Here is a 25,170-nt window from a genome sequence, read left to right as displayed (position 1 = left end):
ATACGAATTTTATTAAAGTAACATAGGACGTGACGTTAAAAAATTTGAGATTTAATTATTAAGTTGTCTCGGTGTTTCATTAAATATCAAAAGGCTATGACTGCTAATGGCTTTCGATTTAATTTCCATTCTGTAATAATACAGAATTTATTAAAGCTGATGTTAGCTAGGAAATATCGACTATATAATTAAATGTTTCTTGAGAAAATTCAGAGTGTTTCTAAGAAATCTTATTTAATTTCTGCAATCACAACGTAATGTAGAATCGCTTGCGGAAATTGCTGCGCTACATTTACCAACTTTCCATTTTCGAAAAGGGGAAGGAAAAGAAATAAAAAAACAAAATTACAAGCTTTACAAATTTAATGAACGATTTATTTTACAGTTGCTTAACATCGTCCGATGTCTCTCTCAAGCCGTCTTCTCTTAATTTATATCCTTCCTCTCGTGCAACACATTCGCGAATGCGCAATCAATTACAATCGTACGTACAAAAATCGCACGCATAAAAATCGCACGCCTTCTTAACCTCAGCCTCGATACGTAAATTATATACGAAATAGATAAGGGTGTTAACAAATACACAAAAGTGAGCGAGGAATTTTTCTTCGTGCCTCGTAAAATAATACATACAAATACAAGGCCACTCGTCTACGTATCATCGAAGTCGCTTTAAAAAAATAAACATTTACGTCACTCGTAGTTCCCGCGGTCGTAGAGGAGAAAAAGAGAAGGGGGAGGGGTTGGTAGACTTGCTCAAGTTCGTCTATCACGGCGCACGCACGGAGCTTCCCCCACCACTCAGTAGTCTTTCGGCAGTCCCATCGGCAGGTGAAGAGCGGTATGCCGCGTGGCGCGATTATTTTCCACGGCTTTCTACGCAATTCTTCGCGATCGGAGGGACCCACCGAGGCTCGTGAGCAGCACGTCGAGCATCTGCTACGGTTGATATACGTACGGGCCGCGAGCAGAGCGACTACCGCGACTTTGGGGACACGGAGATACTTTCGGAGTAATCGTACAACGGGCAGCCATTATGCGAGCATTAGCGGTATCTTTTCCGGCGTTTCCTGCATGGGACTGTGAGTCGCGTACGGTTCGTTTCGGAAGTGATTGATCGTAGCTGACCGCGTAATCGCAAGTGTGGCCGGTACGAGTGCGGGTGAGGGCATGGGCGCGGGCGCGGGCGAGGGCGCGGACGAGGGCGCGGGCGAGGGCGCGGGCGCGGGAGAGGGCGAGGGGGTCTCTCGCTGCGTGTGTGTGTGCGCCGCTTGTGTGTTCGAGCAAGTGCAATAACGGAGTCTGAGGGGAAAGAGGAAAGGAGGAGACGGCGGCGGCTTGGGAGCATCGGGCGACAACGAAGCAACTTAATTCAACGTAAAAGTAAGTCTAATAATTATACGCATAAAATTAAAGAGGCGCCAGGCAGATGCGTAGGTACGTTCAATCGGTGATTTATCATACTTTAATTTATAAAGGAAGATGTAACAAATAATAAGCTATAATTGCAAGATTTTAATTACAATATTGTTTCGCATGTCGATTTAATCTTTATTTCACCAACAATTACAAGTTGGCGGTTTTTTTGTTTTTTTCCTTCTTTTTTTTCCCATTAAATTTTCCGTACGGATAAACGCGTGTACTCGGCGCTTTTTTAATATCCTTTTTTTTGTGTAAAAGCTGTGCTGATCTGATCGTACGGCTTGTTTCGACAATTACGCGATTCTCGGCCGGACTGAATCCGAGTCGACAGAAACTTTAATCGGTCGATTTAAGTAACTTATCGTAATCAATGCACCCGACGCCGTCGTAAATCTCGTAATTTAACGCTTGTAACGAACCAGCGCGACACGAGATGAATTAACTGGTTTTTATCTGATTCTACCTACCGCGCGCATTAGCGTGACACGACAAACAGCTGCACTCTTTCACGCTCCTACCGCGACTTTCACGCGAGAAGAATTAAGCTTCGTTCATACACAATGCCACCATTGAAACGAACAGGCGTTAGTTGCTGAAGCAACTGTCCCCGAGTAATTTTTCAAAAATATTTGTCACAAATTACAGCCACTTTCGAACCAAGTGCTTTTTTATTTTTTTTTTTTTTTATTAAAAAGTTACTTTTCTAAAATGAGGAAAAACCGTACGTATAATCTTTAAAACGGTCCCTCTTTTATTTACGCTCTTATCGGGAATTGTTAGACATCACTACCTTTAAAAAGTCATAATTTGTCCCTGCTTTTATGACGATCGCGATGTCAGATCGCGATAGAGACATTGAAAAGAATATCCGGCACGTTAAGCCCGTGTGATGATCGCAGGCAAGGGAAAGAAAAAAGAACCGAGCTTCGTGCTGCATGAAAGCACTCTTTGTCGCGAACACGCGTTATTATGCCCGAAAAGAAACCCACGTGCAAAATGAGCAGCCGAATATTAACGAAGCGCAGTATTTACAAAATCGCTTGTTAATGAATACGCGAACACGTGCGCCGCGTCAGATTACCTCGGATATAATTATCTCACGAGCCCTCAATCACAGTCGTTAATACGCGGTAATTATCACGTTAAGATTTGAAGCGCGACTGATACAATTTTTTCGTTCCGACGAAAAAGAAAGAACCGATAAAACAAAAAATAATAATAAATGAATAAATAAAACGCACGGAATTTTTTATCCGCTTCTCTTTTTGAAACTTCGCTTATCGCTCGACGGCAAAAAAAAGTTTTAAGATTCGATCAGTTTAGAGCCCATCTTTCTTTTTAGCGAAAATATGGTTTTATGGTCTTCTACTTCGCCGTTTTCTTGCGTTCAATTTCTTCAAAGCTATCTTCGTCGCTAACTCCCTTTAGAATATCGCTCTTGTTTCTTCTTGCATAACGAAATCCAATCATAGGATAGCGAAAATAATGATAACGACAATGGCCGGCGATAACATTATTTTCTCGCTCGCCCGAACAGACAACGCGAAATTACTTCGATTCGCTGTTATCCCTTGCCCGATCGCTTTCTCGCCACCGACCGCATGGGTCATATTGGAAAATGTTAGATATTTATTGGCGAAGTCAACTGTATTTTTCGTTCGAATATCGTCCGCAGCTGCTTCTTTTACAGGTGCACATAGTTGAAATCGTGAAGTATGGTTAATCGACTGTTCTTGATTTTTCGACATTAAACGTTGATCTCTTGCTTTTGCTCTCGAAGTTAAAAATAATACAATTGAAACTTTAATTAATACAGTAAGTGAACTGCAATTAGCATTATTTTATTTTATTTTATTCTTTTATTTTTAATATATCCCCTTGCCGGAAAGAAAGTTATGACAAGTACGTTAGGAGATATCACGACTAGCAGCACTCGTCGCGTAAATTCATGACGCAATATGACTCGAGATAATTTTTGAATCCCCCGACCGGGAAAAGTAAAAAGAAAACGTAGAAAAATTTCGAAGCGAGTGATCTGAACTTAATAAAGCCCCGGATTAATTCCGAGACAGCCGGTACTCGGAATAATACGAAGCGCGCATAAGTCGCGGATGAGAAGCGGGGGGGAGTCGTAGAAACGTCGGTAAAAATTTGGGACGGAAGTATGCGCATACCGGAGAAGCTCTAGAGGCGCTATTCTAAAATGGCACGCTAAAATAGAGTCGAAGGCAGAACCCGAAGCTCGAAATTGGATTTCGAGGCGGAGTCTGTCATAGGTGGCTTACACACACCCCTTATCTTTCTATTGCCAATGGAAAGGTCTGCCAAATAACGGGCCGTGCTTGTTGGAAAGCGCTCACGCACGAGCCGCATGAATCATCTGACGAATCACGCGTGTGCATCCGCGGCCGGGACCGATCGCAGATGTATCGGATACACGTAGGAAGTATTCGAACATGCTCCGGTATTATACACTGCAGATCTCGCGCGATACATCGCTCTTCTTCGCCGAGAGAGCGGTCCTTTCGATGCGCCCGCGTTCTCTGCCGCGAGTCGGGGAATTGTTATTTTTTCGTAAGAACAAACGTGGACGGAATAACAATGTCGTTATCGATTACGACACAGTCTTGTAGAGATTGCTTGGCGCAGAATCGGAATCGTACACGCGGAAATCCTCCTCCCTTCTCCGCTCGTTTCGCGGCGCGTCGTCTCGCACCTACGATGGACTTCTTTATTAATCGCGCTTTGCCTTCGCTGTATAATTGCATGACGGTTTACACGCGTAAAATAAAATATGATTTGAGAAATGCATCTTGACAAAATTACATCCGGAAGCAAATTATAAATTAGATTAACTTGGATACGACTTTGTTACTTTAGTAATTATCGCGGAAGAACGTTACGTTCATTTGCTTCTTCTTTTCTCGGATTTTTATATATATATATAACTTCAAACGCGCACTGCTTTTCAACGTACTGTTTTTTACGTTTTTTTTTACTTCCTCTCTTCAGAATTTGTTGCCTTTGCTTGGAGACGTTATTAGTGATCTCGAAACATTCGCGGAATTAGCACGTTTCATCCATTGTTCTATTGTTCCGCCACCTAAGCTTTCTTTCTCTCTTCTCTCTGAAATTTCTCCGCCTTGCGTTCGATATTGCTGGCGCTGCAGCTCTCGCGATGTGTAAAACGTGCTGCTTCCCTTTATTCCGTAACGCTCGCGTTATCTTCATTCCTTGGAAGTGCAATATTCAAACTTTCATTATTAAACTTTCGCCACGGATCGGCGAAGAAACGAGGTTGTTTATTGAAGTTGAAACAGCCGATAAAGTCATTCGTTATTTAGACGATACGAGATCAAGTTGCACAATTCAATTACCGTCTCTTTTTTTTTTTTTTTTTTTTTATGCTTTTTCTCTTGAGACGCGAAGCCGGACTAATTTAAACGTCGCTCTCGCCGCTGCTATCGCGAGGGTCACCGCGCCGACTCATTTCCGGAACTTTAAACCGAATTAATTCCCCTTTGTCGCTTACATTATAATTTTCGAGGTGACGATAAGACGGACGCGGGCGCGACGTGCTCGTCGCGGCGAGAGATCTTCATTCGGCGAATATCGTAAAGGACGTCGACAGATTGACAAAGTTGCTCTACGTGCCGGCTTATCACCCCTCGAGAACGTGCGAATTTATCGGGCGGGAAGTATCGCTAGGAATTGAAAGCATTTACTCGCCATCGGAGCGACATTAACGACGCTGGCAGCACCGAACACGCACGTCCGACGTGTTTTACGAGACTCTCTAAAATCTGAGGAGAAGAAAGAGACGGCGAACGTAAAAACAAACGGGTGGGGAAGTGCAGAGTTCGTGTCTCGGGACGATTGCCAGACCTTTAATTCAGGATTTCTTAATGGAGCCGGGGGGTCGCTTTTATATTCGCGATAATTCGTTCGGGTGCCATTCCTTTTATTTATAACGTCTCTTACGTTTTACTAATCGTCATTCGTTGTAAAAAAAAAAAAGAAAAATGGAAAATGCGCGAGGAAGCGGATGGAATTTTAATTTCGTAGTATATTTGTCACGCGTATCGTTAGCGCCAACTGCAAAAGAGAGTAATGTCCCTCCTTGATTACATCATACGAATTCTATTTTTCACTTATTCGTTTCGCGTGACGATGCGATTCCTGGCCCCATGCAAATGGAGGAATGCAAATCTCGTAATTACTCATGGGGTATTACTCCGCGTTCCCGGGGCACTTCTTTCCGTACGAAGGAAATAACAGGGCATATCGCGTTCCTCAGAAAGCTACGTTAAAGACATAATGGCGCGTGAGAAACAATTACCGGCGTTTACATCCCGAAAAAGGAGGGGCGGGATTTCGAGAGGTATAATTTTCGACGACTTTGTGAATCACACAAGCGAGCCTCTTGTGGCTTTGCATTAGGTATGCAATTGCTATTCCAAAATTGCATTTTCTAGCCGGTGAATACGCCGCATACCACTCACGCCGCGGATTCTCGCACCTAAAAGAATGCCGGCGCCATTCTTATTTTATAGAGAAACACCGGCCGCACGATCAACGTTTATATTAATTTTAAAAAAGTAAAACGGCAAATAGAGCCATCGATTTTTGCGCCGCGCTCAGATGAATCGGGGTGTAAAAATTCGGTTACGTCGCGTCCGGCGCGTACTCACGATTGAAAATTATTAACAGCCTCCTACTTTCGTAGGACATCAGTCAGGGACGATTTTAGAGCGTCGTTATATATTTCGGACCCTTGTGCACCGGCCATTCGTTTTCATTATTGTAATTACTTGTCATTACGTTTGCTACGTACCAGCGACGAGGCGCAACGTTTACCGCGAATTACGTCCTTCTCGCCGATCCCTTGTATTCTTTTACACGCTCGTGAAAACGGGCGCCGGTCACTACTGCGTTTTATTCCCATCTCTCGTATACGAGAATGCTCGCTTTTACTCCGAAGGCGAACATTATTGTTAATTCTGCCGTGTCATTTTGCGTGCGAGTAACTGCCTGAAATTACGACGTGAAATTGTGAAATTGTCGGATTACAAGTGCTCTAATGGAGCGAACCTATACGCGTCACGCCCTTAATATTGCAATAACGTAATGCCATACCGTTACCCGTAATACTGTGGTTGTTATTATATTTTACATTTACCCGTCACACCTTAACGCTTTATCATCTAATGCATTTTAACCCATGGCCGATATCAGCACTTAAGCTCTCGCAAAACGCGGCCTTTCTGCGAAAAAACATTTTTTCTTTCTTTTTTTTTTTTTTTTTTTTTTAATCCGAACAAAATACAAAGCCTCATAAAATGGAATATTGTGTAACAGGGTTCTTTCTTCCCGCTCGGTTTCCGTATATAGCTTCATGCCTTGATGAATTGCGGAGAAAGAGAGAAAGAGAGAGAGAGCAAAGGGGAAAAAATTGTCGGGTATGAATAAAGATTCGATCGACCGTATCGCGAATTTTCTCGTCATCAATCATTTAATTTAATAACGTTAAATAAATTCTGCTTCGCGCTGCGAAGAAATAACAATGCGCTTTTGCGTCTCGTGAAAATGACGAACTTGTTGGCCGGTGTGCTGTTTTGTATGTTAATACGAATGCAAAATTATGTAATTATGTAGAAAACGTCATTATGCAGAGTGACACGATGCGTTTCCGCGCGTTCTAAATTGAATGTTTTGCGTGGAAGTTTATAGGGCACTGCTTATTAACATTAATTATAATTGATTCCGCGCCGATCGATAAATATTTTTTTTTAATATAAATGATTGAATGACTGTTGAAATAATTATATAAATTAGCGTCACGTGCTGTCCACGTTGGGACTCCCAGCGGGACTCGCATTCACGAAACGAAATGTTAATTATCCCTTTTTCTTCGGAACTTTTGAATTGCAAATTGACGCAGACTCGCGAATAAAAGGGTCGAGCTTTTCGAATCGCTCGGGTGCCTTTCAAGTCCGATTCTACACGGCCGACATTATGGTCGCGACATTAACGCCTCGCGAGTTCCGTACCCTCGTTAATATGCGGCGTTTTAATTCAGCCGCGAGTTATCGGTGTTAAATTCTGAAATCCGGCCGGCGGTACGGCCAGAGCTCGGCCGAGCATCGGTGTGCGTCGGGGAAAATCTTACTTTTTGCATTGAATTGCAAATCGCATCGGTAGGAAACGGTCCGATTGCTCCCCAAGTTATTCTCGCGGATACAAGGGCGAAGTTTGGAAGTTTACGGGGAAAAAGTCTTTGGACTTGTTCGATTTGCCGCGGTTGGAATATGCTCGTCATCAATCATCGCTCTTGTCGACGAGCAACAAATCTAAAAATCGTTTCGCCACTTCGGCAATGGCGAGTCCCAACGTATAGGTCAACCGAGCGGATCTTTCGCGCGAAACTCAACATCGTGAATTGTTAAAAGAAATTTTTTTTTTTTTTTTGAAAGGTTTATTATTAAAACTAGCAACGCTGAATTTTTTTGTCAAAGTTTAGATTCCTAAAAAAAATGCTTACGTTATAATTTATGACGTCAATCTACTTTTGAACACGAGTGCATTAAGGCCTTTTATTTATGCGAGAGGATTGCCATATTTAACTTTATCGTTATAATTAGAGTAATAGAAATTCTGTAGCGTGTATTTGCTTTCGACAAATAACCTTTACACGTTATTTGTACTAAACGTTCGTGGGCGGGTAATGGGGAAAAGCTGTGAATCGTATGGTACAGGGAAATCCCGCGGAGAAATTATTCGGAGCCGTGCTGAGTAGCAACGCTGAATTAGATTTCTGAATTAAGCAAATTTTATTATCATTTCGAATGCTATCTGAATCTGCAGAACGGTAAACGGAGCGTGGACAATATAAAATTCATATGCAAATATTATAACATAAATTCATGTACATTACGGTGGTATTAACGATTAAGAAGCAAAATGTAATTATCACTCGAAGTATCTAAGCACTCTGACGTTTTCAGTAAACGTCGAGATTGCAACGAACAATATAATATTCGATATTTTAAACGAAGAAAATCTGCTTTTCTGACGAGTACAAATTAAGATACGCGAAACATGATAGCTAGAGCTTTCGCGAGCATTGTTACAAAAATTTTTCGATATTAGGTACTTTGATTTTATATTCAATGGATTTCGTTGCACGAAAGCTCGTTTACCTCGATATATCGAGTAAGCTTTCAGACTGTTCAACTCGGCAGGGAAGATGAGAAGCGTCGGGCTGTTACGAAAGCGGAGGAGGGTCGATAACACCGATGAACTTTTTATGAAACTTTAATAACGGCGGGGGTGTAAATAAGTTAGTTTCTTGTGCAGCATCTCGAGCCGGATACCTCGGCTATTAAGAAACTTCTCGATTGATATCTAAAGGCCGCCAAGTGCAAGAAATCGCTCGATGATCTCTTGGCCCAATTATAGCGGCCGATGTAGCCGACGTGCCTCGCCTGCAATTCGTGTAGGATTAATTACCCGCGTTGATTAAAGCCCGCCGCGCAATTCACGATATTTATTGCGATCGTATTCGGTCATCGAATCCGGCTGATTTATTTTTATCATCTGTTTACGAACGTTCATCGCCCATTATCACACGTATCGCGTGTGTTGCGCGCGTAAATAAATTGCTTTTATTCATTTTATTTTGCTTTTGCTTACGACGGCCAAACATTTTTACATATTTTTATTTTTTTAATTTTTTTAATCACTGCTTGAATAATTTTGAGTTTAGCTTCCGTTACGTAATACATTTTAATACGCACATTTCACACTTTTTTTCGTCATTTAGTTGCAGCCGAGGAACAACGCGCTTTAACTGTTTCGCGAAAACGTTTGGTATATTTATAATTTATTAAAACATTTTTTTTTCTTATGCGTTAAACGAATATCAGTTTCAACATAAATTTTATTTTCATTTTTTGTGAATAAATAAATGCGCAGGGGTACTTAATATCTCTTACCTTGGAATAATTATTATTAAAATTGCTGTAATTTAAGATTTTACGTACGAGAATAATCGTGACATTTTTTAACTTGTTTTAACTTGCGTTTATGGCTTCCGCAGCTGCGGAATCAAACATATTCCTGGGGTTATATCAGCGAGAAATTAACGCGAAACTCGTGCACGTGCTCGTTCGAACGTGACGAACGTTATACATAATAAAAAGTGAATGGCTAATACCGGAGACCGACACGCGTAAAGCGACGAAATGACGATAATTAAATTTTCTCTCGCACGCATTTTCTACGCGCGTTCGCCTGATTACACCTTGAAATGCGTTCGCTGAAAATATATTTTTAACCTGCCTTTTGTCACCTCGCGGAACAATTATTGAATTCGATTGTTGAATTTTTTACGAACTTTTTACTTTACGCCATCATTAACGGCACCGATTTAATAATTGTCTCGTTTATTAATAACGAGAATTTATTTCAAACCGACGCTGGTTTTTAATCGCGATTAGCAAATTAAATAACTGCATGTGTTTTTGTTTTTAATCAAAAATATATCCTTATTATCGAACTTTTTTTTATTTCGTAAAAATAAATAGTTCTAGAATTGAAGTACAAGAGAAACTTTTCTAAGTCCGAACTCTTTGAGCAAATGTTTGTAATCCTAGTTTACGTGATTTCCGCTTCTATACTCTGCGGACGGTGATTTCCTTTTCTCGAAAATGTCGACCGACGTTGTTCTTCAGTGAAAAGGATGGACGGTGGCTATCCTTTTGATGAAATGGCGCTTACGCGTAGAAATTGTTCGAGAGAAATACACAGAAGTAAAAGAGACCGCGATGTATTAATGCCTCTAATAATTTTTTACACTGTAATTATATCTATAGCAACGTTTTTTAAAATATATTAAAGCTTTTAGAAGCTCGTAAATATTTATCGAGTATTTACTTTCATTCCGTCGCGTATCACGACTTGATAATTAAAAATTAAACTTAAATCATTTAATGCGAATAAAATTATTTTTTTATCGACGTTTTCTAATTCGTCAAGCCCGAGTATTGCGGCAAGGAAATGAAAAGGTGCTCTGTCTCGCGACACAATTTTACCTAGGGAGACCGTTACTCGGGTAGATAAAGGGATTGGCTGGTTTATCTTAATCGAGAAATCATGGCCCACTTCGTTATTATCTGTCATAATTCTTACAGCAGTCCGTAGATAATGCCGCGACAAATCCAATACATTCATCTTACAAAGCAGATAAGAAGGCATACCGCGCGCAGTCGGGCGGAGAATTATTGTAGCGCTTTACTCCGCTACGGCGTATTGTGGGGGCCGCCCACAAAGCCGTGGAAAAATGCATCTCCGCCGCGCGGATAGACAGCCCGGTAATATCTACCGAGAAAGATAGATAGCCCGTGTCGCGTTTCGCAGTTTTCGTACGTACTCGCCGATCTCTATCCGCGGCTATGCACGCGAAATCCGACTCCGCTCTAGTTCCGTAAATATTTTATCTGGCCATTTCACTGTTTAATCACAGCCGTGTAATCGGCCCTCGTTGTAAGGGCCATTAAAAGCGTCGTGATTCTCTCTCGAACATCCTTAACGCCGCTCGGGCCGTTATAATTCATGGATGCACGCTCGCTTCAAAGTTGCCACGCAAGATTTTACGGGCTCGTTTTCCCGCGAGTTTCCTTTTACGGCCGGCCGACATAGTCCATTGGGTCTCGCAGGTCGGGACGACTAATCCGAGTGAGCGAAATAGCGCGTAAGCAACGGCACGTTTTTTTTTTTTTTAATTTTCGGATAAATTTCGCAAATAGCTGAAAATCGTAAAAATCTGTGATTTTGAATATGCAGAAAAATAAAGAGGGTCGTCGGTGTTTCAAAGCTGTGCGAAAAAATCGCTGGAGATTTTTAATTCCGTAATTGGCAACCGTTGCATTTTACAAGGAGACTCGAAATACGGCATTATATCTATGATATTCATTAATAAAACTCGCGTTTCGAGTTATTTGGAAAATAATTTGTCGCTCAGCTTTATACAATATAAAGAGTACAAACTACATCGAGGTAAAACAGTTTCAGAATTTATATCGCGAGGAGTAAAATATTTTTTTTAATTTCTAAATATACATATTGTATTTATTCTGCGTCATAAAAAAAAAGAATTGTATTACATAATCGTGCACTTGATAATCTATTGAACGTTTGTATAATAATAGGATATCGGTGCGAAAAAGTTGATTTACGTAGCACAACATTTATTTGATTTATCCTCCGCGCGAAAACGAATACAGGAAAAATAATTTTATTCCACGAGCTGCGGGAGGGAAATAAAGAATGTTTCATTATTTTTTTTTTTTTTTTTCCCGATATTTCTCTCGTCAAATGCAATACCGGCCTTTCTAGCGTACATCGCGAATCGTGGAATGGTTTAATTTCCACACTCCGCGAATACCAATTTTAATTTATGGTACTTGCTGTCAGCGGAGGAGCGAGCCGTTCCGCGAAAATAACATATATTTCGCATACGGTGAAATCATCTCCATCAATCGTGACGCAGGTCAATCGTCCGTAATTTCAGGTCACAGTAGAATCGATGAACGGAGGAAGAAGTTGCGTCGAGAAAATCTTCGAGAGAAATCTATCGGTTGAAATAAGAGAGGTGTAGGCGGGGGAGAGGAGAGAGAAAAAGAGAGAGAGAGAGAGAGAAGAAAGTTAAGATAATATTCTCGAAGGACGATTCGTAATAAAGTATATGATTTTATATTACAAAAGCTCATTTCGTTCTTACGTAGGTTTTGAATATTTCAGTGAAACCGAAGTTGGTTTTATTGTGGTACCGCGTGCAAAATTTTTTTCCAACTATTTTATATACCGAATATCTATTGTCCCCGAGCTGTCACTGTCCGATATCTCTTTTCGAAAATATATCCATTCTGTACTTCTCGAATCTTGAAAAATCACAATAGCGAGATAAGAGGGATGAAATAATATCTGAAAATACATGGAGAGAAATGTGGAGGGAATAAGGACGTATAAATTCATGAATAACACATTTTCAGAGCTGTGTGCCATTCTTCCGATTTCGTGATTTGTCACCATTTTGCATTCCCTTTTTTTTTTTCTTTCTTTCTTTTTCCTTCTCCTCGTTGTAATGGCAACATTTCCGGGCAAATATATATTTTCGGCGTGTTGCTCCACTTGCTCGATTGTCGGCGGAAAGTTTTTTTTTTTTTCTTCCCCCCGGAACTTGGCATGTCTATAAATCATCAAACTTTACTCCTCGATATACGTGCAAATACACGAGGAAGACTAATAACCTACAGTAATTAAAGTTTACCGTTCTGTGAGTCCCTTGCTTTCGAAAGATGTTTAGTACGCTGCTTTAAAGTTTCCAACGCTCTTGTTAAATTTACAGGTTTGCTCGTCGTAATGCGAACGACTTTGCAGAGATTTTTTTTCTTGCCTCGCGAAGAAAGTCATAGACTTGCTTTGCAAATTATTATACAACAAAACCACCTAATAGGGATAAAATAGTGGTAAATTAAATTAGATAGAATATGTCTGAAAACATAACGAGCCCTCGGTTTTGTCAATTAAAACTTTATTAGTTTCCCCGTTCGCATGAAGGTCCGCTCCATTAGAACTCCTTTCATTTTAGGCGCGAGCATAATTTTACAGGGAGGGAAAAAAGAAAAAGTGCGCTTTCAATAAGCTGTTCCTGTTCAATCAAACGAGTGCAATATTTTATTTCAATTATCCGGACCGGCAAATATAATTACGAATGGACGAATTCGTGAGTTTGTTCCGCGGCACGTCTCTACAGTTTGACCGAATCAACGCGATCTGCCTGGAATACGATATGGTAGCCAGCGAATGGCGGATAGAACGTTGTGTTTCGTGTCGCGTCTCTTTGAAAGCCGGTCACGTACGTATCGATTGCCAATCGAGAGGAGCGTCCTCTTCGTTTCTCGAGTCCTTCTTTACTTTTCCTCCATTTGCTCGCGAACGTCGTTGTCGTTCGTCTCGTTGAGAGGCAGCGAACTAATTTAAATACCTGTTGCCCTGCAACAAGCATCGCGTTCCCCGGAAAACTTTGCCCGAAGAAATCACTGTGATTGAGATTCAGTGCCTCTCTCTTTCGGATTGCCTAAATCCGAAACACGCCGGATAAAACTAGAAAACCCTACCGAGCTTCTTACGCACGACCGTCCTAAAATTATTACCACCTTTTTCTAAATCCACAGACTTATCAATGTCCACCAAATTATTTTTTCACATTCAAACAAAAGCGTGTCGTTCAATTTTTAAAATGACCATTTGTTTAATGATAGACTTCATATTTTGCTCCATTTACGTAAAAAGAAAAAAAATTATTTTAATAATTTAATTCTAATAATTTACGCAATATAATATATTGTTTCATTATTCGAATCGTGAGTTAAAATTTTTTTAATTACTGTCGTCGAACAAATCTCTAATTGATTTCCATGGAACAGCCGTATGTGACTTAGGAACTTAATCGACTATCCGGCGAGTCGAATTGTCAGTCGCGATTATGTCGTTAACACCGCTTGGAAACAATGGCAGAATGCGAGACGGTTATTAACGCGACGGCTGTATGCAACCGATACAATGAGCGGCGCCGGCTAAAGATAATCGGGGGGAATAAAGGGAATCCCTCGGCGCGACACTCGAATTACGACTTTGCTCTCGGACCTCGCGTAGCGGTGCACTTCCGCTCCTTTCATTCCCGGCACGTGGCTTTGTACTTTTGTTCCTCCGTTTCGCGGGCGCGAATTCCTTCCGTTCGTAACCGCAGCAGCTCTTGCTGGCTGCTGCAGGTCCGTCATCGGGCCCGTGCACGTATCCCGATTATACGTCGCGTGCGTGCTCAGACAGTCGAAGGGATTCGCTCGCGTATGTCGTGACCGGGAGACGGGAACGACGTTTCCCGCCTCGACCAGAAACTAGCTTCGTGACTGACGTGCCCGGAATGGAAACATCTCTCTCCGCAAATTTAAAAATCGCAGTGGCTCGTTAGCGTGGCGAGGTCGCGGAGCGACTTTACTCCGCGATGCTTTCTAAATTATTTTCGTAGCCTTATTATTGAAGATTGCGCCGTGACATAATAATGATCGTGGAGACTTCTTTATAGTTACAGATTAAATTGTCTTTTTTTTTTCTTCTCTCTCTTTATTACTTTATTACTCGCAAATCAAGAATAGATACATGTTGTTCCGTAATATTTGTTTTAATCGAAATAAATAAATTTGTCGACCAACTTATTCTATTAGCGGATCGCTTCGTGTTTTTTAGCGAACGTCTGAAAGTGAAGGGGGGCTGTTAAAGTCATTATGCACTTTCCGAAGCGAGATTGTCGAGCTCAGGGGAACGCGCATCTCTCCGGCGCGGAGACGTGACGTTGATACGGTCCTTAATCGATCGATAGTCAAACCTCCTTCGCTCTAGGATAATTGATCGATCACCGAGCAGCTTCATCGTGGATTAAAACGGGGCGTGGGTCGATCCATTACCGTAAACGACTAGCTAGCTATCTAAAATAAACGGCCACACTAGCGGAACGTTATATAGCGCGGTCATTTATTCCCTCCGGTGACTATGATCGATACTTTCAAGAAATTTTGCACGATGTCGTCGCCGATGAAAAGTTCACGACTGCATATCTCTCGAACGTGGCCGTGTCCTCCTACCTCTCCCCCGGCAAGTGCGATGCCGTCGTGTCAACCGGCCCGGAAAGAACTACGTCGACATCGCACGCGCCACTCCCCGCTAACACTCGGAATGCATTCGTGGCAAATCGAGCGACGCAATTGTGCACTTGTCGACTGACTTGATAACGCAGCCGAGTACTATGCTGAAAGCTCACGGGCGATACACGTTTACGCTCGCGCAAGTAATCAGTGAAAAGAAGCCGCGGGGCGACGTGGGCAATTTTAATAACGTAAATATTATAATGGATATTAATAAAATGTAGCGCGTCATTCGATATATAATGGCGCTTAATTCTCCTAATGCATCTCGCAGGAATTAATTGAGATCTTTTTGATGGGTGGGCGTTCATTATGAAAATTATATGGCTTTACGTGGGTTGACCTAGTCGCTCGAAATAGTCCGTATTTAACAAAAAAAATTTTTTTTTTTTTTATCTTGTTGGTTTATTCTCGATGCACACGCGTATCATTAACGGAGATGGCCGCGCTTTCTCGCTCGTTTGTCAAAAATAATCGCCGGCTCGTGTGGAGAAACGCTGGTCGACGATAACGCCGAGAGGCGTACTCAACGTGACGTCGTTCAGCCAGGACATTCCCCAAGGATTCCCCGTCTGCCTCTATGACATTCTAATGCGGTTAGTTACGGTCTCATTAGAAAATCACACGCTCGAAGTATTACGTTCCTAATAACGTTCTAAGTGACAAAATGAGGAGCAAAATCATTTATTTCAGGTTTATTTTGTAGAACGGCAATTATAGTTTTAAATACGAGGTGAAATTTCTTCGAAATCACGTTTCAACGGGCGTTAAAAAAAGAAAAAAGCAAAAAAATGTATATATTGCTTTCGTAAAAACTTGTAAAATTTGGTTTCGATTCTAAAAACGTGCAAATAAATACGTGCTAATTATTTCTGTTGTCAACAACTTTAACATGATTTAGTAGCATGATAATTCGGCGTGCGCGATGATAATACCGCAAGCACAATTTAGGGCGGAGGTAATTCGGTATATCGTCGCAAGGCGGAACATGTTCTCATTCGTGTCCCAGTGGTATCAATTCCCGCCGTATATATACATATACATATATCTATCTCTCTCTCTTCCTTCCTTGTTCGCGTGTCCGGAACTTTATTAACGCCGAACACAGGGCAGAACAGGTACCTCAGATAATGAGCTTAACCGAATCCGTGGGCAACGTCGACGATTGACATAGCCGCGCGTATATTTCCGGAATTTTCCCGGCGATTTTACAACACCGGCCGAACCGAAACATGCGAGTCGGGGGTCGCTCGAAACCACCGCATCCGCCGTTTGCGGAAGTTGCACGTGTTCTCGACAGGATTGACGTCAAGCAATTGAAATAACGAATGGGCTCCGCGGCCGCTTGTCTCGTCGGCATTATGCAACACCCAGACCTGTCATGTAACTTCTACTTTACGTCTCCGTTAATCGTCATTTATAGCTGCTTAGCTTTTTGCGTGTGACAGTTCCCTAATTTATGTAAGTTTTTTTTTTTAATTATTCGGGCTCGTTCGCGATAACGCTTGCGTTTGTCGCAAGCACTTGTGATAAGTAGAAATTTTGAGATAACGGATATCAAACTGACACTTACGTGACGACAATAAGCAACCGGGATCGAATTGAAGGTTTAGGAGCATTAAGGGCTTAGGGGTTGAAAATTGAGGATTTAGACTTGAGAATTGCGAATCGAAGGACCGAAATTAATTCGAGAGATAAGAACTGAGAATCGAAGGAGTTGGAGATATAGAACGTTACCGCGCGAATACGAGTATATTTCACTTCCATTAAATTTCTTTCTTTTTTTTTTTTTCTTTCTTTTTTTTTTACCGGAAACTCTGGAAAATAGTTTGCATCGCAATCGCGAATGCGCTTTGGTGTTACGGCGAGCGAATATGGGCTACGTTCACAGCTCTTTTCACGAATTAAATTGCGGGAACGTTTGCCTTCAATACACGGGAAATCTAATTTTCTTTTACTCTCGCGAAAGGTCTTCGACAGCATTTCGGTACGAGGCGAGTGATCCGGGTGGGCGATATCGAGTTTCCCGAAATTTGGTGAGAGTGGGTATAAAAGTTTCTGAACTCCGAACTGGTTTTCGATGTCACAGTGTTACACTGACAGATTTTACGATCGCATCGTGCGCGCTTCGAGTTTCAGACACTATTACTCTGCCGTTCCAATTTATGTCCTTTGATACTTTGGTACATCGGCATCATTCTTCCAAATGTAAGATAGCCAAAGCCATTTCCGGTCATTCTCGCCCATTGGTATCATTAGATGAATGCCTTTGTGTATCAATAATAAATGCACGCTGTCTGACTCTTCGAAATATTCTCGGGGGAAATTATTTCGAAGTACAAAGTACGTAGGTTTTAAAATCAAAACTCACGGTGCTTGTTTGTAAATTTTTTTATTTTTCCTTCTACGAATTATTAACAGGCTTTTTTTTTATCGAGATTTAATATTTGGCATGTTTTGACGTTTACGAGGTGCGCATTTGCATCGCGGCTTCAAAGTCTCTCCATCAAAGTTTAATTCCGAAGTTTGTCCACGCGATTGTTAATCTCATGGGTGACTGCCGCCGTCTCGGGTGGACGATAAAAATGCCTCGGAAAAAGTTCGAGACCGAGTGACGAATTGCCTTCGATACTCGCTCTAAAAGGATCCTCTGGGATCACGCCGGACCGGCATCACTCTTTAATCTCCATTCGCTCGAAACGTTCGATCGAACGCCGCGATCCTCCTTACGTTCGACAGTCCAGAGCGTCTTGTTACGTAAGATATTCGTAAAAAAGATCGCGTCGATTTAAGAGACCGCGGCATATCATCGCGATGGAACGCAGTGACGTTTTTGGCTTTTCGACGCGTTTCGCGTATGGTCACGTAGCAGGATGGTGCACGCTGTGTGTGACCGGAATAAAACGGATCTCGTGCTTACCGGAATTCTCTCGGTTGATCCTTATCCGCCGCAGATGAGCTGCGCAGCCGAGATCTTTGGCCGAAGACCCGGCTCTGAGGCGCGGAATCGAGTTTAGTACGCGATTATGTTACGTAACATCTTACACTCGTAACTATCTTATCGTCGCAAAAAGTTACAAAATATCTTCTCGCTCCTCGATCGCGATTTTTTTTTTCCTCAACAAATTCGCGCTCCAATAATTCGAGGTAAATATATATATCTCGCGGAGTTTTGCCAATTATCAAAACGTCAAATGCAAAAGTATTCTGCATCCACTTCACGTACTATTTATCTGCGTCTTCCCCTCGGTTATTGGCGATTATTTTACGCGAAGCAACGTATCTATTCAACTTGCCAGATCGTTCCACTGTGGTTTGAAGAATTCGTTATTTATAGCAACGGGAGATTCCGGTACAGAATTAATAACGGGAATTCTGGCGCATCTCAGTCGATAGCAGGACAACCGCGTATGCTGTGCCGTTCATCCACCCACACGATCTCACGCGGAAATCGGTCATACACGGCGTGATGCCCAGGGCCGCGTTAAGATACTTCGATATACACATAACCGGATCCATGCGAGCGTAAAATTTTTTTTCTAATTGAACAAGGTGAAGCAAAAATTGCAAAGCTTTTTTATCGCGCGTTATAAAAAGGAAATGTTTAAATTCTTTAAAAAAAAAATACAAATTTACATCATTGACGTCATAAATATCGATTAAAGTTCACGCGAGCAGATTCGCTCGAGTCATTTATTTTCATTTTCGAGATAAAATTGGGAGGCTTTGGTCGAGCTTGGTTAACATTAATCGGTGTTTGCGGGAACGATTTTGAGCGTCCCGAGGATTAAAGCGGCCCTGGGTGGTTATATGAACATACGTACGAACGTACGTAAGCGCGACTGCTGTTATACTTGATGCGAGCCGCTTGGTGTCGGGCAGTGACGGATATAGACGGAGTATTTCAGACACGTGACGTTGAAATGACAGAGACGGAGCCGGGCCGACGCACGGCCAATCTTATACACTTCATTTACCACCGATTAATTCGCGATACTTACGACGGCTGCATGATACGGCCCACTCTTAATGCGAGTCGGCTGGCACGGCAGAAACATTTTGAAACATTCTCGTTGTCCGTATTCATCGGAATTTTCATTGCGAAACGCGGCGGTGCATGGGCGGGGAGGCGTGCTTAAAAGCTACGATCCCATAATTCTCCAACATAATCTCTCGGTATCGATTCCGAATAAATTTGTTATGCATGAGAAAATCGATGAATAATTAAACATTTGCATAACGTCGCGTAGTACAGGTGAAACGCAAACGCAATTAGCATGAATGAAAATAATTCGCGAGAAATGTGTCGTCCGACGTATGCTTCTTTTTTTTTTTTTTACCGTTGATAAGCATACAGTCGTCGTTAATATTCGCAAAGAGCAAATAAGAAAATTGAATCTCCAATATCTCGAGATCATATCAAACCGCGTTAAGTCTATGTGTGCTTCTGCTGCTAAAGTGAGGAAAAGTTAATGCGAGGCTTTGCTAATCTCGTTGGTAGCGGGAGATCTCATTTTCTTTTTTTTCCTTCCCCTTCGCTCACTTTAGAGAATTAATTGACAGCTTTTCCGAGCACATCGAGATCTCGTTTCCTTCGCTCGAGGCGTTATTATAGAGTGACGAAAGTTCCGCGACACGGTGCGAGGAAAGTGGTTCGAGATCACCCGAACCCGGAGTGGTCTTCGGCATGTTAATCGGCATGACAATGGACTTTATCCGCGGGTTTCGCTATTTCCAGATTGACCTACATTTGCCGAACGATTTTCGCGCTCTCAGTCCTGATTGGTCCGCCGACTTGTTCGTACGTTCGGCATTTCCGGCGCGAAGGCTGATTGATGAGTTTTCCAAATCGGATTTGAAAATTTAATCTTTGGTTTAATCTGCCGCCGGAAGCGCGCATTTATTTTATGCGCGTTATTTCAATAGCTTGTTATTATTCATCGAGTCAGTTATCTCAGCTCAGAGTTGACGAGTACGAATTGCAATTGTTTTCTCATTTATCGTCAAGCGAAAAGGCATTTTTAACGTCAAAGTAAGGCAGCTGTAAATTTAATAAAGCGTAGGCAAAGGAGTTGCGTAGAATAACGTGGTAGTCACAAGCTCGAAAAAATATCGGTAAGTTTTCATCATGTATGGAGATCATGTATGCGAATGAACCATGAGAATTTCAGAAACTTCTAAAGAAATCTTTAATAAGTCGTTTATCAAACGTGTGTGTAAGTCTCTCGTTCAAAGGCATTCATTTTTTAGAGATAATATTTGATGAAAAAAACTGATGCGCGAGTCTTTTGCAAACGTGATGCTTAACATTTATTAATTATAGGAGATCAATATTTAAAAAAAAAATATCGTTTTAATAGCAATTTCGAGTGACATGTTAAACGGTTTTTCTTTTCTTTCCATTTTATTTCCTGTAAGCGTTCGATCGAAAAGGCGTGGGATGCATGTTCTCTTGCGTTCATTTTCCGAGCTTAAATCTTCGTTAAACTCTCGGCTCTCGCGAAAATCAGCAATCGGGCCGCGTTATGCAAGCATGCAAATCGGTCGTGCTGCTAGTCGAGAGGGTGGAGTCGCATTACATAAGGATCGGCGGAAAACAATTTCGCTCTCCTCGGATCGATGCACGGTGGCATTAGACACGCCCTTGGTGGAAGTCGGATTGTACGATAACGTAACTCGACGGCGCAACGAGGGAGAAACGAAAGAAGGAAAGCCCGTTCTCACGATCGCGAGCCAAACTTTCTTCAATGAACCTTACTACGCGAAAGTCACGGAATCGCGGCTTGTTGTATTTAATCTGTTACGTGGCATCTGGTGCCTTTATCATTTCGATCTTTGGCGAACGATGGATATATTAATTCGAATTAGCACTTATCGGTTTCTTTTTAATTAATACAGCCGGAAAGTAACTGAAATCTGCTTCCTTTCGAGAAAGACGTCAGTAAAAAAAATTTATGATAATTACATAGAAAAATTAAGTAGAAAAAAAATATATATATGTCAAGGATATATTTATGCCTTATGCTAAGCAAATTAAATTATGGTAACGACACTTGTGTGGGATTTCGGTTCTGAGCGATTAATTCATTGAAGCATATGTGAAAAAGTGAAACTATATGACGTCAGTTGATTCTAGCGGCAATTTAGTTAACGGGCAATATTCACGTAGTGCTGGCACGCAATTCCTCTGGCGATGTCGGACAATTTTTACTGTCGCCCGAACGTTAGCTTGAACAAACGAGAAACGCAATTATCGAGGCCGGGGCTCGTGTGCAGGTGGGACGCTCGTTTCCAGGTGGGTCGCGCCGGGCGATTCAAAGTAGACACGCCTCGGACATCGTTCGCGGGGTCAATTTGACGGAACCGAATCGACCGCACCGCGCCGGGACGGCGAATGGATGAATCGGGCAGGTCCCACTGCGGGTTTAAAGCGATTTTATTGCTTCGCGATCTCCTGGAAGTCCACGGGGACCAAAAAGTTTCGAGACCGAAACGGCTCGGGGTGAGCGAACGCGCGAAAACTCGTCACGGCCTCGTGGTCCGGAGCGGACGGGGATGAAAAAAAGATTACGGCGAGTTGCCCCGACGAACTGCCGGCGTGACGGGCGGACGCGAATTGAATTTCGCTAGCAACTAGTGGCCGAAATTCACCGTCGACGACGGATGACGTGACACAGGGAAAAGGGGGAGGGTCTACGTCTCCCGGCGAATTTCGCCAAGTGATTAACCCACATAGCGGTCACAATAGCTCTAACGAAGATTTGGCCTTCGATTCCGACCGGTGACGTCGGTGCCGCATCGGATAATTAATTTTCGCGAATGCGGCGGTTTCGGGTCGCGGTGATTTTCCTTAGCTGACTGCCAAAGTTGGCAGTGGATATTTTTCAGTTTGAGATCAGGACTTTAGCAAGGGAACAGTTTAGCAGGCGAGTCGAGATACGCCGAAATAGGATCGAAACTAGTCAAAGCACAGAATGTTATTAATGATTTATGTGCCGGCTATAAATTGCATTAAAAAAGCAATAATAAAAAGAAGGAACTGGATAATTCCCAAGATTACGCGAAAATGTGCCACGGTATGCGGGCGTAACGCCGTCGAGTTTAATAAATATTGACGTCATTAATTTTCCGATTTGAGAGGCAACGCGGGACGCATGAAAAAAGTTTAAACTACGTTTGCCGTAACATGGCCCGTAAATAAACGGCGATGTAGCGCAATTATGAATGATTCCCATCGCGCCGCTGCGACACGCCGCGTTTCAATTTCCGGTCGATTCCGTCGCAATTAATGTCCACCGTTGGATCGCGATATGCGGCGCGCAGAAAGCGAAATATTTTCGAAGAAACGGAATAATTTTCGGCATTGTCAATTTCCGGTCGCGCAACGCAATACTACGCCGCGAAATAAACGTATATATATATTTTTTTTTAATGCAGGATACATCTCTCGTGTAATTTATCCTGTTAAGTCATCTGACGTACGTTCTCCACGAGATATATATTTCTTATATCGCATTTATACAATTCATTGCCATTGGCTCGTAGTTTCTGTATCCCACACGCGCTCAGGGTGATACTGGAAAGATCGACACGGTAAATTTCATTGCTTCCCGAGGATAGATATCGTCCCTCGTGCTGATACGACCGGCTGGAACGTGCTTTAGCGTAGAAACGCCACAACTGCGCGAGCTGCATCTTCGAGATATCCCGCTTGCGTTTAAGGACGAGAAACTGCTCGCGACGAAAAACGCTATTTCATCGCGTAAGCAGGTCCGCACATCGGCTATCTTGTTGCCACCGGATAAGAAGTATTTTTTTTAGGGTCGAGAAAAGAAAGTCCGTGTAATTGCGGAATAGCTGGAGTATCTTTTCCATTAAGCTACTTGTTTAAATAAAACGCACACCTAGCGATTGTAGTTCGATAAAATCCGAATCATATTTCAAATTACTTTAGGTTTTAATTTATAAATTAGCGGTTAATTGGATCGAATTCCGGAGCACAGGATAGAAGAAGAATGTGGTTCTAAAACTTCCCCGCGGTGTCGTTATATACATATAATAGATAAAAAGTATGTTTAAAATCTAAAATAGTTTTACGTTTTTTTTTTTCTTTTTTTTTTCTTTCATTAATACTTTGTTTCTAAAGGCAAAGCTGTTAATGCGAAATTAGGTCTCATAAAAGCTACATAATATAATAAAAAAAAAAGCTCGTACAAGTAGAAGTTTTAATTCCACGGAGAATGAAGAGTTATCTTTCTATTTATCTAAGAAAAGGCTCGTAAAATTTTTTTCTAGATTAAATAAGACCCTTCTCTCTCTTTCTCCCTCGAACGTAAACCAGACAACTACATATTACTGCGTGAAAGACCGCTACAAGTTTTTGTAATTCTTACTTTTGTTGTAGCGATTTGTCTATCGCTGTAACAACCCAATAAAATCTGCAACAATTACAGTCTAAGAAAATTGTCGGGAATTCTGATTTTGTAATAACAGTAATATTTGGCAATGCGCCTTTTAAACTGAAACGGCGATTACTGTCGTCGCTATTAATATTGAAACTTTTGAGAAAGTTTAACTGCCCAAAGTGGAGTCAAATTGCTGTTGCATTGGCAATATCGCCAGATGCTTAAACATCATTGCGTGCACGCGGGCGTGCTGGACGTGGCTGAAAACGTTCGCGGATCACTAAAGTTCGCTAACGACCCATAACTCTTTCGATCCCCTCCCTCGCCCCCCCCCCTGTCTCTGCTCCACCTCTTTACTACACCACCCGCGTGCCCATTAATGTTTACGCGAAAGAAACGCGGCGGTTTTACATTCGAAGAGGATGAAGGAAGAACGGGATTTCTAATAGGATCAGAACCGCGTGGGCGACATTTGTTTGAGCTTCGCCTTTGTGACTTGAATCGGAAACCACTTTGTAATCCAATAATATAGTTCTTCAGGCGTAATTGGAGTGATATATAGGTATATAAAGTAGGCGAAAGTAAACCCGATGCGCCGAAGTACATAAATGAAATATTATTAATTCCATACGTAATAGCTAAATGTTTTTCAATGCTTGCATAATGCATTTGTGATTTTATAATTTAAATATGCACAACCACATATGAAAAGACATTCTTACGCCGTCCGTCACGCCGTCTCTTCACTCGTTCGGATTAAATCTCGTATAAACTCGCGTGCGTATCCAGTCACTTAAGGAAGTTAACGCGGCGGAAAAAAAATATATAGTTTTTTTTTTTACCTGTAATAGGCTAATTAAATCTTTATTTAATAACGATGTAATGAGAACAAGTTACCGGCGCATCTTTATCACGGCGATCCACAACGGGCGGAATGCCGCGGGTGCAATGTTGATATAACTCACGGGCGGGCGAGGCAAGTTTTTTTTTTTTCTTTTTTCTAGCAATTACGTCCGAGTGTACTCGAGTTATGACTTCGTCGTAATTGGCGCTCCGAGTCATTCTCGAGAAGCTGAACTGATTTTATTTGCGGGCGCGGTGTCAAAGCGGGCGAGCGGCGGAGTCCTCGGGAGAGTTACATGCGCGCGAACCGAAAATGCTCGGTAAATGTACGCCGATGAAGCGGTACCCGCGAGCAAACGTCGGTTGCTTCGTTCTCGCGTCATGTTCCGCGCTCAGAAATAGACATTGTTCGACGACGTGCCTCGTTAGCATATTCTTCCCTTTCCTACCTTCAAGGATGCGCCGGGGAACATAACCCCGACCACGTGCGTTTTCCGTCTGCGAGCAGCGTTCTCGCGTCCCCCTTCGTTAGCGAAGTCGTCCAAACTTTGCGGAAAATGGATAAAATAAAACTTAAAATCCGCCTCAGAAAATTAAGAAGTTACGAAAAAAAAGAAAGAAAAAAAGAAAGATTCTATGAAATTCTTATTAAAGAGAAAAATTGACTCTAAATTGGCGAATCTGACGGAAGTTCGGTGTAGAAATGCTCTCTGCATATGTATGAGCTTATTAAGATT

General features: G+C 42.0%; 1 protein-coding gene across 2 annotated transcripts in view; it reads left to right on the top strand.

The window, feature by feature from the left end:
* Sm (heterogeneous nuclear ribonucleoprotein L) overlaps positions 1 to 25,170 on the top strand; it is a 131,813-nt gene that overhangs the window by 49,699 nt on the left and 56,944 nt on the right. The gene's annotated exons all lie outside the window — the stretch shown is intronic.

The sequence above is a fragment of the Cardiocondyla obscurior genome, linkage group LG12 (assembly GCF_019399895.1).
Source record: "Cardiocondyla obscurior isolate alpha-2009 linkage group LG12, Cobs3.1, whole genome shotgun sequence".
Taxonomy (NCBI): Eukaryota; Metazoa; Arthropoda; class Insecta; order Hymenoptera; family Formicidae; genus Cardiocondyla; species Cardiocondyla obscurior.
Note: the sequence above shows the minus strand (reverse complement) of the source record. Positions and strands in the feature narration are given on the sequence as shown.